This window comes from Schistocerca serialis, chromosome 4 (assembly GCF_023864345.2).
Source record: "Schistocerca serialis cubense isolate TAMUIC-IGC-003099 chromosome 4, iqSchSeri2.2, whole genome shotgun sequence".
NCBI lineage: Eukaryota > Metazoa > Arthropoda > Insecta > Orthoptera > Acrididae > Schistocerca > Schistocerca serialis.
Window position 1 is genome coordinate 226355130 of NC_064641.1, and position 16595 is coordinate 226371724.

A 16595-nucleotide genomic window follows, 5' to 3' on the forward strand; every position below is an offset into this window, starting at 1 on the left:
AAAGTTGAAATTTATTAAGAGGTCCGTTTCAGTAAGTCACCAAATAAACTTAAGACTTTATAAACGCTCGTTTAACACTGCAGTAACCTCCTACACACTTGTCTTTAACAACTGTCAGCAATGTTCTAGCTGTTTCTTCCTAGCAAGGCACTTCAACGGAAGCCTGGGAAAAGTCCGTGCGTTCACCCTTGTAGTCCCCACCACCACACTACACGTGCTTGGGACTAGAGATGGGTCGAACTCGTTCATTCCCGTGAAGTACTTCATTCATTTCACTCTTTGCCGTGAAGCGTTCAAATGAAGTAGTTCATTCATGAAGTACGGAAGCCTGGCGAAGTTGTCCAGTTCGCCGCTCAGCCGCGGCTACGCTCGCTTCGCCTCGCTCGTACAATAAAGCTTCGTAATACTTCATAATTTTACCAACAGATGGCCGAACTATGAAGAAACGTCCACGTAACGTTTTGCGTCTTACAGCGTCTGAGGTAACTTAAATACAGCATGGTCGAAGGGGACAAAGGAAAGATAAATAGAGAAGCCTGTCACATATAAAGAAGGTATTACGTTTAACCTTGCTCGACATTTTTTCATGAAGCGCCAAAAAGAGTCTTCATCTGCCAAGTGAAACCTTATTTGTTGTGTTTATGGACTGAAAACTAGGGCTACTAACGAAATTAAGTCCAGTTTTATGTTCCTTTTAAAATTTAATCCAAAATAGAATGAGTATGTTTACCACTGTCACAAAGTCTATATACCTACGTTAAGTAATTATTCAGAAGTTTTCCTATAGGTTTTTTTTTGTTGAGAATAATAACCCTCTAAATTCAAAACGTAAACTGTCACCTGTAGTCACTGGTACAATTTCAGGTAAAATCCCTCTTTATTTTATTCCGAAAGCAATTTTTGTGTCTGTTCACGCTTATACAATGGCTAGCAACTCGCGATCGCGTAGAAGTAGTGAAATTTGGGGTTTCTTCGCCGATTAAGGTGATGGGAAAGCAAAGTGCAACTGTTGTAAGTGTATTTCACCGCGCGATTCGTCGACAGGCATTAGAGGGAGGACTGAAGTGAAGGGAGAATGAGTGACGTAGCGCCAATGTAGTGGGAGAGGGAGAGGGGAAGAGAGTGAGAGAACGAACTAGAAAAAAAGTGTGGAGTGTGCTATCTGTGGAGAGTTTGAAGTACCAGTTCATTGAAATTGAGTGGTTAGTTCACACTTCGCTGGAGTGAAGCGTTCATTTGAACGACTCATTCACGAGCTCCCCACCACTACTTGGGACGCATCATTTGTCAATTAAAGAGCACTACGCTACGTAGTGCAACAGAACTGAAAATCCAAGAGCTTCATATTCTTAATTAAAAGCGCAATATCCAACGTTTACTTTAATTTGGATCTTATACATGCAATGCGATTCTCACTATGAAAGAATAATATTCTACGGGTTACACCAACTACCTTCAAGTGATTTGACATTTGCAGCGCTAAAAACGCCCACCTTGCAAGACGTTCCGTTGCATATACAAAGAAGGGGTAACCCGTACGATATTTTCAACGGAAAGGAAATAAATTTAGTTTTCTTCAATAAAGCACCCAGTGCCATAACTTGATACGCTTGAAATATAAATAACATCACTCGTAATACCTGAAGCCCGATGAATACTGTTATCCCGAATGTGTAGTCTCTAAATGAAGGGTTCAAGACTTAATACATAGAAACCATTTGCAAATATGACGACACGGATGTAGGTCGCATTCGCCTTCAAAGGAAGGTCAGCTGTTCTCTGACGTTTCCAATCCAAGGACTGTGTAACCTCAAGTTTCAACACGTCAAAACTACATATGACAATTTCCGAGAACTGCAATGTGTTTGCTTATCTTATCAGACAAAAAAATGTTTGTAGACTTTGGGATACATGATAAACTAGCATCATTCAGTTCCTAAATTTTGTTAAAATGATCAAACTTCATATTGTCACTTACTAGCAAGCTTTCAAACTATTTTTATCCTTTGTGCTAGCAACTGCTTCCATTTATATGGAAACAGCGAACGACACAATGAAAAGGAAATATTTTACGCGAATTTCAAAATGGCAAACATTTACTCTTCAAACTTATCTCAACATTACACATTTAATTCGAAGTGTAAGTCTACCTGTACCCTCGAAGCACGACAAGACATGTGTTACAAACAATTATATGGGATAAAATCAGCTACTAACAGCAATTTCATCCACGTTATTTTACCTCGGGTGTACACAGCAGAAATCGTACTCATCGAACGACTCACAATATTCACTAATTTATTTATTGCGGGGGAAATTCCTTACCAATCATAAACTATCACACAGACAAATGTCTGGTACACTTACTGAAAGATAAAGAATGAAACCAACGTCTTTAAGTTAAATACAATTTGAAGTTTTATTACTACTATACTCACGGGCCAACGGTTTTTGTGTGGACTGCACGCAGCAATCAATTGAGAATTTTCTCTCTGCACTTACTTCCGGTCGAGTCAAATGCGCAGCAAAGTGTTTTTGTGTCTTGTGATAATCAGTCACTATCATTTAATTTTACGAACAATTGAAAATGTAAATGTGAAAATCTCTTAAGTTTTGGTAGCTATTTACCATGCCAGACTAGACGTCCAATTGACACACGTGGCTCTTCTGCATGGTGAGAACGCTAATGGACACTGGAACTGGACAAGGATGTCGAGTCGCATATTGCGACGAGATGAGAAAGAATCATATCAGAGCCTCAATTGACAGGGCATCGTAGATATGTGGGCTACCGAGTTGGTAGTTCACTCGTAACTTTCATGTCTGTGCAAGCAGCATTGACTCCGAGACATTTTAAATTTGCACGCTGATATTTCTCTAATCGTGTTAGGAAGCACCTAATGACTTGCCGATACTTATGCAATTGTGTTGGGGGCGGCGGCGGCGGCACATGAAGGATGGCAACAGAAACATAGAACTCGGGCAATGGGTGCCGCCCCCCCCCCCCCTCTCTCTCTCTCTCTCTCTCTCTCTCTCTCTCTCTCTCTCTCTCTCTCTCTCTCTCTCTTAGCTGAGTGAATGTAGTGCTTCTCTCAGTAATGTTACATGTGATCTCTGCAAATATGAAAATTTTGATGACCACTATCATATAATAATAGCAGAGAAGGTGCTCGAAATGCTTAAAAAAAAAAAGAAGGAGAAGAAGAAGAAGACCTGTTACAAAGGTGACAAAGGCATCACCAGGTGATGTCAAAATAATTTCACACACCAATGTGAACACTGTGACACTTTGATTGCTTTGTCACCCCTCCCCCTGCCACTACCAGGGCTGAATTGTCATGTACAAAATGTGAAAGATGATCAAATATAATTGTGACAAACATACCATTCTCTGCATATGAAACTGATTGATGCATTATTACTAAATGGGCAACATCACAGTTCCATGGCTTCCATTTAACTTCAGCAGGGAAAAGACCGCTTGTTACCAGGGCAGCACCTGCCCAATCCCAGTAATAACACACATAGAACACTTGCCTTTATGACGTTAATGGGAAGAAAAACAAATAGTAAAAGAGCAGCAGTCCATGATTTGATGATTTTGAGTCGATGATTATGTAACTGCACAAACCTACATTAAAAGGATATCTGTGCATCAGTGAACATCCTACACAATTCTGAAAAACAATGTTATTTTTATAGGGGCATCATGACAAATGCACTACTACAAGTAAAGAGTCACCAGCCATGACTCTTACCCCTCTGAAGCTAAACTTAGCTAGCAGCACTTTCAATGTATGCTGCATATACAATACAAAGTCTGATACAAGCATGGTATATGCCTGTCACGAGGGTGCAGGCAAGAAGAGTGCGAATTAAATGTGCTCATTTATAAATGACGATACAATATACCACAAGAATACACCCACTCCGTCTCCAGGCCATGAGTGGCCTACTGGGACCATCCGACTACCGTGTCATCCTCAGTGGAGGATGCAGATAGGAGGGACATGGGGTCAGCACACCACTCTCCCGGTCGTTATGGCGGTATTCCTGACCGAAGACGCTACTATTTGGTCGAGTAGCTACTCAATTGGCATCACGAGGCTGAGTGCACCCCGAAAAATGGCAACAGCACATGGCGGCCTGGATGGTCACCCATCCAAGTGCCGGCCATGCCCGACAGCGCTTTACTTTGGGGATCTCACGGGAACTGGTGTATCCACTGCGGCAATGCCATTGCCGCTCAGACTACTGCTCAGCTCGTAATAAGAGACACTTAGCAGATTCCTGTTGTACCTAAGCAATTCTAAGCTTCAACGAAATTCAACAGTGCTTTTCAGTGAGAGAACACAGCAATAAGGATTTTGATATTATACAAAGGAAACTAATTAAATAGGGTGGACTTTTTACCATGCATTATGTCACAGAGATGATTCTTACAAGTTCAAAACCAAGTAAGTTTCTCGTTAGAGAGATTGCTGCTTCTTAAATACTAGACTGAAGTCATGGTAGCAGGCAAATCAGGGAGACAAGAACTTCTGAAGGAACTCAAAATATTGGAAGACAAAGGAAGGAAACATTTCTGCCGATACTTTTTCATATTCTGTTTTTATAGAAGGGCTTGTATCACAGCTTCCACAGTGAAGAATAAAATGAAAAGTCACACTTTACTTCTTGGTCCAATGGGGTCCACTGACTGTGGGTGGGGGTGGGGGGTGGGGTGGGGGGGTGGGGGGGGGGGGGGGTGGACATATTATCCTGCTGAAAAGATTCCATTTGTCCAATACACTCAAGGACTTCGGAAGACTCCAATGTTATCTGCCTGACAAACAGCTACCTTCCTATGCAAAAATTTTGAAGTGGCCAATAAAGAATGACAGGCAAGATGGCATGTGAATGAACTTTCAAATACTGATTATTGTTGTGGAATGATGCATTAGTACTATGAAGTGTAGAACTGCACTTGTTAAATTGTATACAGTTAAGATAATGTGAATAAAATGGTGTGTGCAATTTCAGTATCTTTTACATGTATTTTTTTAAGAGGTCAGTTTCCACCTTTTAATGATTAATTGCATTACCAAAATGTAACATTACAAAATCAATCCCTCATCTGGCAAGAAGTAGAAAGATATACTGGGTGTCTCAAATCCTTTGAGTCTAATTGAAACAGGTTTTGGTGGGTCCTCAACCTATTGTACTGAGATAAGGAACTAATGGTCAGAAATGAGTATTATTTTGTGTTATGGACATACACTGTACACTTCATAACAACAACATAGCTCACAGTAACTGTTCAAAGCAACAATCGCCAGTCTCAATGCCCGCATGGCAATGACACACGCAATTCTACTGCACTCTTGCAAAGATCCTAGGTGTCTGTTGTACACTGGACTGATAGTGGGTGATAAGCAGCTTGCACCCCTGACCACATGAACAGTCGTATCAAACACAACTTAGCTTATAGCACACGTGTCATGTGATGACTGCAAGCATCACACTGGTGCATTAACCTGTGCTGCAAACACACCACTATCCCTGATGTCAGGTGTCCATTGCATCAGACGGCTTGTGAGGTGTGTTACTGTGAACAGTGCATGACACATAGCCACAGGTAGAACATTACTTGTCACAAAAGTTGGCAGACATGCATTTAATGTATGGTGTGGCAGGATGTAGTGCCAGTAAATCAGCATTAATGTATACGGAAGGCTTTTTGAACAGGCATCATCCTTAGTGGAAGAAGTTTATCTTTATGTATACCAACATGTGAGAGATGGGGTCATTTGCTCCACAGAGAGTTGGCCAAGGTTCCTGCCAAAGACAAGCACCCAACAACTTGCCATGAAACACTCTCTTCAAAGGAAACAATGTGCACAGTACTGGTGGAACAAGTATTACACCTATATCATAAATAAGATGAGCAAGCACTGGGACCAACAGATTTTGAGTCCCATGTTCACTTCTGTAAATTGATTATGCACCACAGTGCTGTAGTACCAAGCTTTGTACAGTCTGTATTGTTCAAGATGAGCCCTCATTTACTCGTAATGCTGTTCTCAACAGCCGCATCAGCAGTGTATGAAATGAGAACAATCTCTGCATCCCTATCTCAATATAATTAGCTGCAGACCCTCTATCACTTGTTTCAATTTGACCCACAAGGCTTGGAACATCCTGTATATGTCCAACAAAATAGATAAAAAAGCAGTAGGTCATATCTCTGAGGAATGTGAAAATTTTAGGACAGGACAGGAAGAGGTAGAAGAACTAAGTCTCAGGTTTAAAAGAATAGTTGACCATGTACTGGACAGATATGAATGAGGTATCTCAAACAGAATGGATTCCTCCATGTTAGTCATCATGTATTCTGAAAACCTCAATCATGTGGAGCCCAACTTGAACTTTTCTCACATGACATACTGAAAGCTTTGGGTCAAAGCAGTCAAGTAGATGCAGTATTTCTTGATTTTGAGAAAGCATCTGACTCTGTACCACACCTATGCTTATTATCAAAAGTGCAATCACATGGGGTATCAAGTAAAATTTGTGACTTGGTCTGAGGACTTTTGGTAGGGAGGACACAGCAAGGTATCTTGGCTGGAGAGTCATCAACACATATAGAAGTAACTTGGAAGTGTGTTCAGACCCTTGCTGATCATGTTGTGTATTAATAATATTGTGCACAATGTTAATAGTAACCTAAAAATTTTGCAGATGATGCAAAGTAGTGCACAGCGTTCCTACTGTATAGCTGCCCAGTGGCTGCCAATGCATTATGATTAGAACTCTTGCACTGATTGGCCCAACTGCATGTTATGTATTACCAAATACTATAATTTCATACACTGAAGATGGGATTTTAAAATCTTGAAACAGGTCATGGTTTAAACAATTATTAGTAAAACTGAAGTGGATCTCCCTAAATAAAGTAATTGTGCCTCTCAGTTGCTAGTGTCCTACACACCAAATTTTGGGCATCTGTAATTAAGAAGCTGCATAAATATTCAGATTTTGATAAGATTTCAATGTGGTGCAAAGATTGGCAACTTGCTTTTAATGTTCAAAAAGTAAAATTGAGCACTTCACTAAAAAATAAACAAATAAAAATAAGCAAACATAGTATCCTACGGCTACAGTATCGACAAATAAGAGTTGGAGCTAGTCAACTCATACAAATACTTAGGTGTAACAATTTGTAGGGATAAAAAATGGTACCATCACATAGGCTCAGTAATATGTAAACCAGGGAAATGCAATCAGTCTACTTGCTTACAAATGACTTGTACAACTCATTCCAGAATATGCCTCACACTGTGGGACATATACCAAATAGGATTTACAGAGAATATTAAATGTATACAGAGAATGGCAGCACGAATTGTCATTGGTTTGTTTGCTCCATGGGAGAGTGTCACAAGATGGTGAAGAAACTGAATTGGTCATTTCCTGAAGAAAGTCTACTTACAAAGTTTGAATAACCGGCCTTACCAGATTAATTACAGTAAGCAGAAGATGCACTTAAACAATCATTCTTCCCACACTACGTACATGAAACGATTGGGTAAAAACCGTAATAACTGGTATAAATGGACTTACCCTAGGTCATGCACTTGACAGTGGTCTGCAGAGTGTAGATGCAGATATAAAGTCATTACACAATTTAAACAGTTTTTCTCAGTTTCCCAATGTATATTGGTTGACTAAGCCCTCTTTAAAAATATAAATTAAAATGTGCTACTTAATGAGAATAATGTATTTGCTGTAAAAACTTAAAAATAAGGAAAGTTAATAATGCAACAGATAACCTCTAGTGCTTAAAAATATGTCATCATATACTTAAAACAATCTCCTGCATGTATGTCAAGCAACAAGGGACATAAATGCAACAACTGCTAACAATCTGTTTAACTGATCATGACCTAGAAGCTAGAGAAAGTAATCAGTACATAGTTCTAGATAGTTCTTACTACAGCAGGACTAATGTAAGACAAGGAGAGTGTGACAGGAGGGGGTTTGTCAGTTTAAATGCATGACACTCTTTGGTCACAGATAGTAGATATAGCTCTACTGCTGTAACATTTTGAATACTGTGCCATAGAATTAAAACTGGAAACTCACTGTTTAATAATTATGTCAGTTTCCAAGTTACCTACATGAAATATTCGCGAGTACTTTCCTCAACAAGAAACCATTATTGTAAAACTATAGAAATGACAGTAAGATTACAATATGTGGATAATGAACATTGATTTTCTTTCAAATAACAACAACTATAAACAACTGGACTAATTACTGGCCACTTGCAACTTACTCTCTCTGATAACACTCACTACAATAGCATGTGGCTCAAGTAAGATCACTATTGATAATCCGTTTCTGAACATAACATGTTATAGTGAAGTAAAAATACAGATAATAATAAATGATCTGTCTGATCAAGTTGGTGACAACATTAAAACTTGTCAGCAGAACAGCAGTAAATGATCATACCGAAGTTAAACAAATTAGAACAATAAATGGTAGATCTACTAGTCTGCTTGGGAATAGCTTACATCAGAAGCAATGGAAAGAAATTTGCCAGGCTGACACAGTTGCCATGAAGTGATTGGCTCAGGCAGGTGAGTGAGTGCTGCAGAGTGCTCCGAGTCTCTGCTGCAAGCCACAATAAGAGGTGGGGTTCGTTATCCAGTGGACCAGTGAGCAGATGCAACCTGGAATTCCCATGATAGGTAAGCTGTACTGCCACATGCCTGTGAATGCCAAGGCAATATGACCAACTTCTGACTGTGCAAAAACTAACGTCTTTAAATTTTCACTGAAATCACAAAAATCACTTCCAGACTTTCTACAGAAAATCCGACAAAAGTGTTGAAATCATAACAAGATAAATGCAATAAAACTATTACTACATCTATAAAATAAATCTCAACGAAATCATTAACATTTATGTGTAAAATTTTTTGTAACAAAATCCTGCCTTTTGTATCTCTTCTCTGAAGAGTATTCTCTTATGGTATCTATTATGTCCATTCTAATTCTGATGTTTTCCACATCTTTGTCAATGTCAGTGAACCATGTAGGTTTGGATTTGTAGCTGTTTAGTACGTTGAAGATTTGCTTGGTTAGTCTGTTACTATCCATTCAGTATATGTGTCTACAAAACTTCTTTTCCCTGCTACATCAATGAGCTTTCTCAGTTTCAAATAGAGCTCTCTTGTTTGATCTTTATTTGTATTCCATATTACTATTACTTCTAGGTCACAGTATTTTCCTTTGAATTCTTCTTTCAACTTATTCCAGTTTCTCAAGATCCCAAATTTCATTAGTTTAAGAATTTCTGCTGCATATAGTGTTAGGTTACCACTATTTGATGGTGTCTTAGTTTTGTGTACTAGGACAATTTTTTTGTTACCTAAGATTTTTTGTTATTTGGAATGCCCTTTCCATTTTCTATGGCTATCTTTTCTTTTGTATTGCTTGTCATCCACTCTTCTAGGTATTTAAAACAGTTTGTTTTTTAAGATTTGGAGGAGCATCACGGATATTTATACTTTTTTAATTCTCTCACTACCTTCCCTAATGCACAGCTGGATAGTAGGGGTGCATCTTCCTATTTTACTACTGATTTTATTTCAAAAGTTTTTGACAGTTCCGCCATAAGTTTTACCTTCAATACTGTGTTTGTTAAAGTTCCTTTAATTATTACTGCTGCTTTATTGTCAAGTTGGAATTCCTCTATAATGGTGATTAGTGCATTTCTACCAGTTGACTCATACACTTTTCAAAAATCTACTGCAGTTATTACGTATTTCAAGTATCCGATTTTTCTCGTTTCTATTATGTTCTTTGGATTTAATCTATTAATCCTAACATTCATCCTGATGGTAAATTGTTTATTTTTCCAAATTTCATTAATGATTTCTGTTAGAAAATTTTGTCACTAGAATGTTTCCACAATACAGCAACTATATTGTCTTCTCCTTATGCTATGTTATTTTTAAACTGTTTTGTGATTTTTTTTATTTCCTCTACTGTTGGTGGCTTAAAGAGTCTGGCTGTATTTGGATTACATCAGTATTTTGGTGGATTGCAGTTGTGTAGTTCTTTGAAGTAGTCCGCAAGTAATCCTACAGTTCTCAGTGTTATTATATGCAGCCTTCTGTCTTTTTGGACCTTTTAACTGTAAACATGGTGCTTGGAACCAGCAGAGTGGAGTTATTTATCTTATTATCAAACAGATAAGTAAATCATTATAAATAATTTATTTAATATAGTATTTATGAAGATAGTGCCAATGTCCTTTTATTACAATTTGTTTACATTTGTTCAGAAGAATTTTAATAAGATAATGTTTGTAAGATGGCTGAATATTATAGTATGGCAGCAGCAAGCTGAATAATAATGGTAGTTTGTCTAGCTCTTCTCTTCCATTTTAATATGTGTAAGATATAAATCAAAGTTGATTGTTATGCAGTGTTTAGCATGTAATAAAGTAACGTCTGTCTGCAAATTGCCTAAGTATGTTTGAAATATCTAAAGATTATAAAGTATGTGCTTCGAACTGTGGCCTGATTCCAAATGTTCACTTGACTACAGTATTTGGTCAAATGGCAGAAGTTTTAACAAGACAGTAAAGCATGATTAATGGTCTTTTGATATTTGAATCTAACTAGATAAGGTCACAGATAATGTTTGCCTGGCTAGAGAGCCACATGTCTATAAGCAGTAAACAGAATTATTTCAACATGCTTCTATTCAAGACTTAGAGAATAATTGGGATTACAGCTTGATAACAAATTCAACTGGGAGGAGCACACCACAGAACTGCTTAAGTGTCTTAACAAATCTCTATTTGCAAAGCGAATTGTGTCAGACATAGGGGATATAAACATGAAAAAGCTGGCATACTATGCTTACTTTCATTCCATAATCTCATATGGGATTATTTTTTGTGATAATTCATCAAGCCAAGCTAAAGTTTTCAGGGCACAAAAACGTGCAGTAAGAGTTATATGTGGTGTGACCTCAAGAACATCCTGCCAGAAGCCTGTTTGGGGAAATAGGGATACTAACTACTGCTTCCCAATATATTTATTCCTTAATGAGATTTGTCATTAAAAATATATCACTTTTTCAAACCATCAGCTCAATTCATGGAATCAATACTAGAAATAAGAATAATCTTCACAAAGATTTAAAGTCATTTAGTCTTGTTCAAAAAGGTGTGCATTATTCAGGAACACATATTTCAATAACTTTCCAGCAGCCATAAAAAGCTTAACAACCAATGAAATTCAGTTTAAGAGAAGCCTAAAGGATTTATTGGTGGCCAACTCCTTCTACTCCATTGACGAATTTCTCAGTAAAACCAACTGATTTGGGTGTGTCTGTGAGTGTATGTGTGTAAGTACAATCTAACTTCTACACCATTTCAGTGCAGTAATGTGTTCATTGTAAATAAGTATTATAGTAGTTGTATTACACATTTATTACCTTATAAATAAATAAATAAACTTTTATTTTAAATTCAGTGCATTAGTATTTGTAAAATGATTCTTTCATATAGCGTTCATTAAAAAATGATGGGCATTCCACTTGGGACCTGTGGAATGGTGCATTAGCTTATTTGTTTTAGTTGTAAATATTTGTCATGTATTGTAGTTTTTCTGACATGTTCTGCATCCTGGAGGACCTCCTCACTACCGATCAAATGGAATGAAAGTTAATCTAATGTAATCTAATCTAACCAGAACAGAGAGGGATAGCACAGCTATCAATGACTGAGTTCTGTAATAGAAAAAATGGTTATTGTATATAGTCTTCAAAGAACTTATTGACCTTTAAAAATTTTATTCAGTTTGAGGAATTTAGGTGCACTGCACGATACCTTTGGCTTACATTTGTCATTGCCTACCAATGCTGTGCTGGATCACTTAACTGATCCAAACTGCTTATTGTGTTCAAATACCAGCCTGCATAAGGCCATAATTTGAAGTAATTTGAGTTTCATTTGAATAAACTTCATTTACTCATGTATTTTATACAATGTTCACTGACTGTCAGCTAAGTGTGCCTTATGAATAATCTGTGCTTCTATAAGGATTTAAAGCAAGAGTGCACCGCAACACCCCTAATTTCAGATGAGTCAAATGCAAGTTTAAGTCGTCTATTTGCCCTATGGCCACTAGTTACCAACAAATCAATCTTGACTGGTGACTAATTTCACAATAATTTCACAAGCACCATAATGAACGCATTTAATCAGCTAAACTATAGCAAATGCACTTACAATTGCGGTATAACACTAAATATGCACACTCGAAAAATTAGGCCTAAGCAGCAGTAAGTAAAAAAACGAACTTTTCGCGATTACTGGAACACTACACACATAAATGAAAAACTTTTAATGGTGGGCTTGAAGAATGGTGACTTCTAACTTTCATATACTCTGCTGGTCTTAATCTGCCTACATTTTGTGGTCTTAATGTCATGCTCTTCAGCGGCTCTAACCGTACATTCGAAGGCCACACTGCCTAAAGCCTCTTTGATCCCCGGGAAGATGCAAAGAGCAATTTCCTGCAAATGTAGGGCTTTTTCTATCTTTCCAACAAGTTGGTGAAGTGCTGTTTTACATGATTTGCCTGGTTAATATGCATGTTGGTTTACATGCTGGGAAAATCTAATATGGACATTAACCAATTTTTCTAATGGTCCCACACATCTAGCTCCAACTACCACTCCGCATTAGTCTCATTTCCTTAGCCTTCCTATGATCAATTCTCCCTGGCTTCGAAACAAGAAGAACCTTCACTGTCCATCCATAGGAGTGACTCCTGCTGCAACACACACTACTACTGGCCATTAAAATTGCTACACCAAGAAGAAATGCAGATGATAGACGGGTATTCATTGGACAAATATATTATACTAGAACTGACATGTGATTACATTTTCACGCAATTTGGGTGCATACATCCTGAGAAATCGGTACCCAGAACAACCACCTCTGGCCGTAATAACGGCCTTGATACGCCTGGGCATTGAGTCAAATAGAGCTTGGATGATATGTACAGGTACAGCTGCCCATGCAGCTTCAACACGATACCAAAGTTTATCAAGAGTAATGACTGGTGTATTGTGACGATCCAGTTGCTTGGCCACCATTGACCAGACGTTTTCAATTGGTGAGAGATCTGGAGAATGTGCTGGCCAGGGCAGCAGTCGAACATTTTCTGTATCCTGCAACATGCGGTCGTGCATTATCCTGCTGAAATGTACGGTTTTGCAGGGATCGAATGAAGGGTAGAGCCATGGATCGTAACACATCTGAAATGTAACGTCCACTGTTTGAAGTGCCGTCAATGCGAACAAGAGGTGACCGAGACGTGTAACCAATGGCACCCCATACCATCACACTGGATGATACACCAGTATGACGATAATGAATACGTGCTTCCAATGTGCATTCACCGCGATGTTGTTCATGCACCCAGGTTCGTCGTTGAGTACACTATCACAGGTGCTCCTATCTGTGATGCAGTGTCAAGGGTAACCGCAGGCATGGTCTCTGAGCTGATAGTCCATGCTGCTGCAAACATCGTCGAACTGTTCATGCAGATGGTTGTTGTCTTGCAAATGTCCCCATCTGTTGACTCAGGGATTGAGACGGGGTTGCACGATCCGTTACAGCCATTCGGATAAGATGCCTGTCATCTCGACTGCTAATGATACGAGGCCGTTGGGATCCAGCACAGCGTTCGGTATTACCCTCGTGAACCCACCATTGAATCTCGACCAACGCGAGCAGCAATGTCGCGATACGATAAACCGCAATCGTGATAGGCTACAATCTGACTTTTATCAAAGTTGGAAACATGATGGTACACATTTCTCCTCCTTACACGAGGCATCACAACAATGTTTCACCAGGCAACAACGGTCAACTGTTGTTTGTGTATGAGAAATCAGTTGGAAATTTTCCTCATGTCAGCACGTTGTAGGTGTCAACACTGGCGCCAACCTTGTGTGAATGCTCTGAAAAGTTAATCATTTGCGTATCACAGCATCTTCTTCCTGTCGGCTAAATTTCGGGTCTGTGGCACGTCATCTTTGTGGTGTAGCAATTTTAATGGCCAGTAGTGTATATTAATCAACACACTCTCTGGCTTCCCAGTTGTCCCTTCAGTTTCCTGTAAATCTTGGTCTGTTATCTGCCAGAGTGGATTAAGGGGAATGAGTACAGCAGAGCACATCCACCACCTCACACGTTGTCCTTGTATACATACCATCCTCTTTCTCAAGAGTACTTCCTGGATTGGTTGGTATTCTAGTGAGGATTTTATGAATTCTGGGACACACAGCTGCACCTTCCATCCCCTCACAGAATACATTCCAGGATAATAGTCTTGCTTGCTTAATCGCAACATTGTATTTGACAAGGACCTCCCGATATTTTGCACATCATCTTTTCCTTCCCCCAAAGTTAACAGTCTTCTTACCTGATTCTTTTGCAATTCCAGGTTATTTTTTATCCAAAGCATGTTCTTGTCTGTGCCCTTCTCAGTGATAGGATAATTTTTGAAGTACGATAGCTTAATGGCAGATTTTATTTTATCTGCCATTTCCTCAGGATCTGTTGGATCCCTTCCAGAAGTTCTAACTTCAGATATATCTGAGTTTTGGGTCTTCCCTATATAAGTCCCAGTCTCTTTACCCAGCATTCCTATCGGATAAGGTCTGGTTAGAACACATTTCAACCTCAAATATACGGTCGGATAAGGATGGCTCCAATGCCACTTGCCACTGTCTGACATAACTATCTGTACAACAGACCCACAAGTTATGTCGATTACTTCTTCCCTTCTTGTGTTCCTGAAGATAGGTTCCCTGACCCTATTGAGGATCTCAAATGTTATTCTCAAGTAAATATTCATGAAAGTACTCACCTTTGCTGTTGGTTTCAATGCTTCCCTATACCTGGCATCACAACCAACAAACATTTGCTCATTCACTGTGAACAGCAGTCTACCAGTTTCCTCACATCCAGGGAAGGAGGAGCACTGTCCTCATAATATAGGTAAGCTGAGGATAGTGCATGTTCCTCCCTGCAACCTTTCTTCCACTGCTTTGTCCTGAAGGTCAGTAAGTACCTGGAACAAAAGTCCACCATCGGCATGAATGGACTTCCATTCTTGGCATAAATGCATGTTTCAGCATAAATAAAATTACGTCCAGTGCCAGACCTGGAAGACCCCCTTCATGCAAATAGGGTTTTGTGGATCAGGACCAAGTCCACCTCCTGTTTTTGCAGTAGACAATTAAGAGCTGTAGTTGCATCTGTACTGTGTCGCAAATGTATCTGCAACACTTGCAGCCGCTAACTTGCCGCCATGGTCACTTCTGATGGCTTTGGTTGTCCTGGCAGTAACCTCAAAGGACTCTTTAAGTACAGTTTAAGATCTGGTTCTCACTTTGCCCTTATCATTCTTCACCAACTTCCACCACAAGGGTTTGGCAGTCTGATACAACCTTTCGTTTGATTACCCTTCAGTTCTCTGTCAAGACTTTCTGGTTCTGCGCCCGTATTTTCTCAAGCACAGTCCTTGGAGCAGTGTCCTTAAGAAGATCTGGTATCCAAATTAATACCTTTACTATCCTGAAGAGCTCATCCACTATCTTGACCAGCAGCTTTGCCTTTTCCCACAGACATATCTTGTGCACTGTCATCTTAAGCCAGTCCACTGTACCCAATTCAACACAGACAAAATAAGAGTATCTTTGTCAAGCCGGACCTTCCAGAATTTAGGGGCCTGGACTTGCCCCCCACCCCCCACCTTCCCCCCACCCACCTAAACAAGCTCCAACTGCTGTGAGGTGATGTTACCCAGATGATATCCTTATTTGATAATTGCTACTTTGAAACAAAGACTGCATTACTATACGTGGGTTTCCTATTTCACACTCCATCTTTTTCTGGTCCTGATTTTTGTTTTTATATATTAACAAAGCATCAATAAACTCCACCATAGCTGGACCCAAGCCAAGTTGAAAAAGGAGGAGGGGGAGGAGTAACACCTCGTAAAAAAAACCTTGGTTCACCTGGCCCAGGTGATAGTACCTTGTGATGGCCCCTTGCCAGGGACACGGTGAAGACCTCAACGGCAGTGAAGGCGGAGATGAAGATCATCGGTACGGCGGAACTGGCAGAAGAGGCAACCTTGCTTTTTGGGATACTATAAAAGCTATTGTCCAAGATTATCTGGACAAAGGGCACGACAGTTCAACAGGTTAGTGGCGGTAACCCTACAGTGTCTGTTCCACATGTTAGTGGCGGCTGATCTATAAAACTCAGAAGTGGAACTCTGAGCTTAACCCGAGTGAAATCTCAATTTCAGTCACAAACCCAGTCCAAATAAATCAACATGGATACAGCACCTTCAAAGACAAAATACCCCAGTGGGTCAAATCCCACGGTTGAGAAACCGGAAGTGGTGTATTCGGATTCTGGGGAGACCACAGAAGTGTGCATGGAGGTAAATCGGAGTACCTCAAAACGCCGTAATAACAAAATCAAACCAAAATCTAGAATT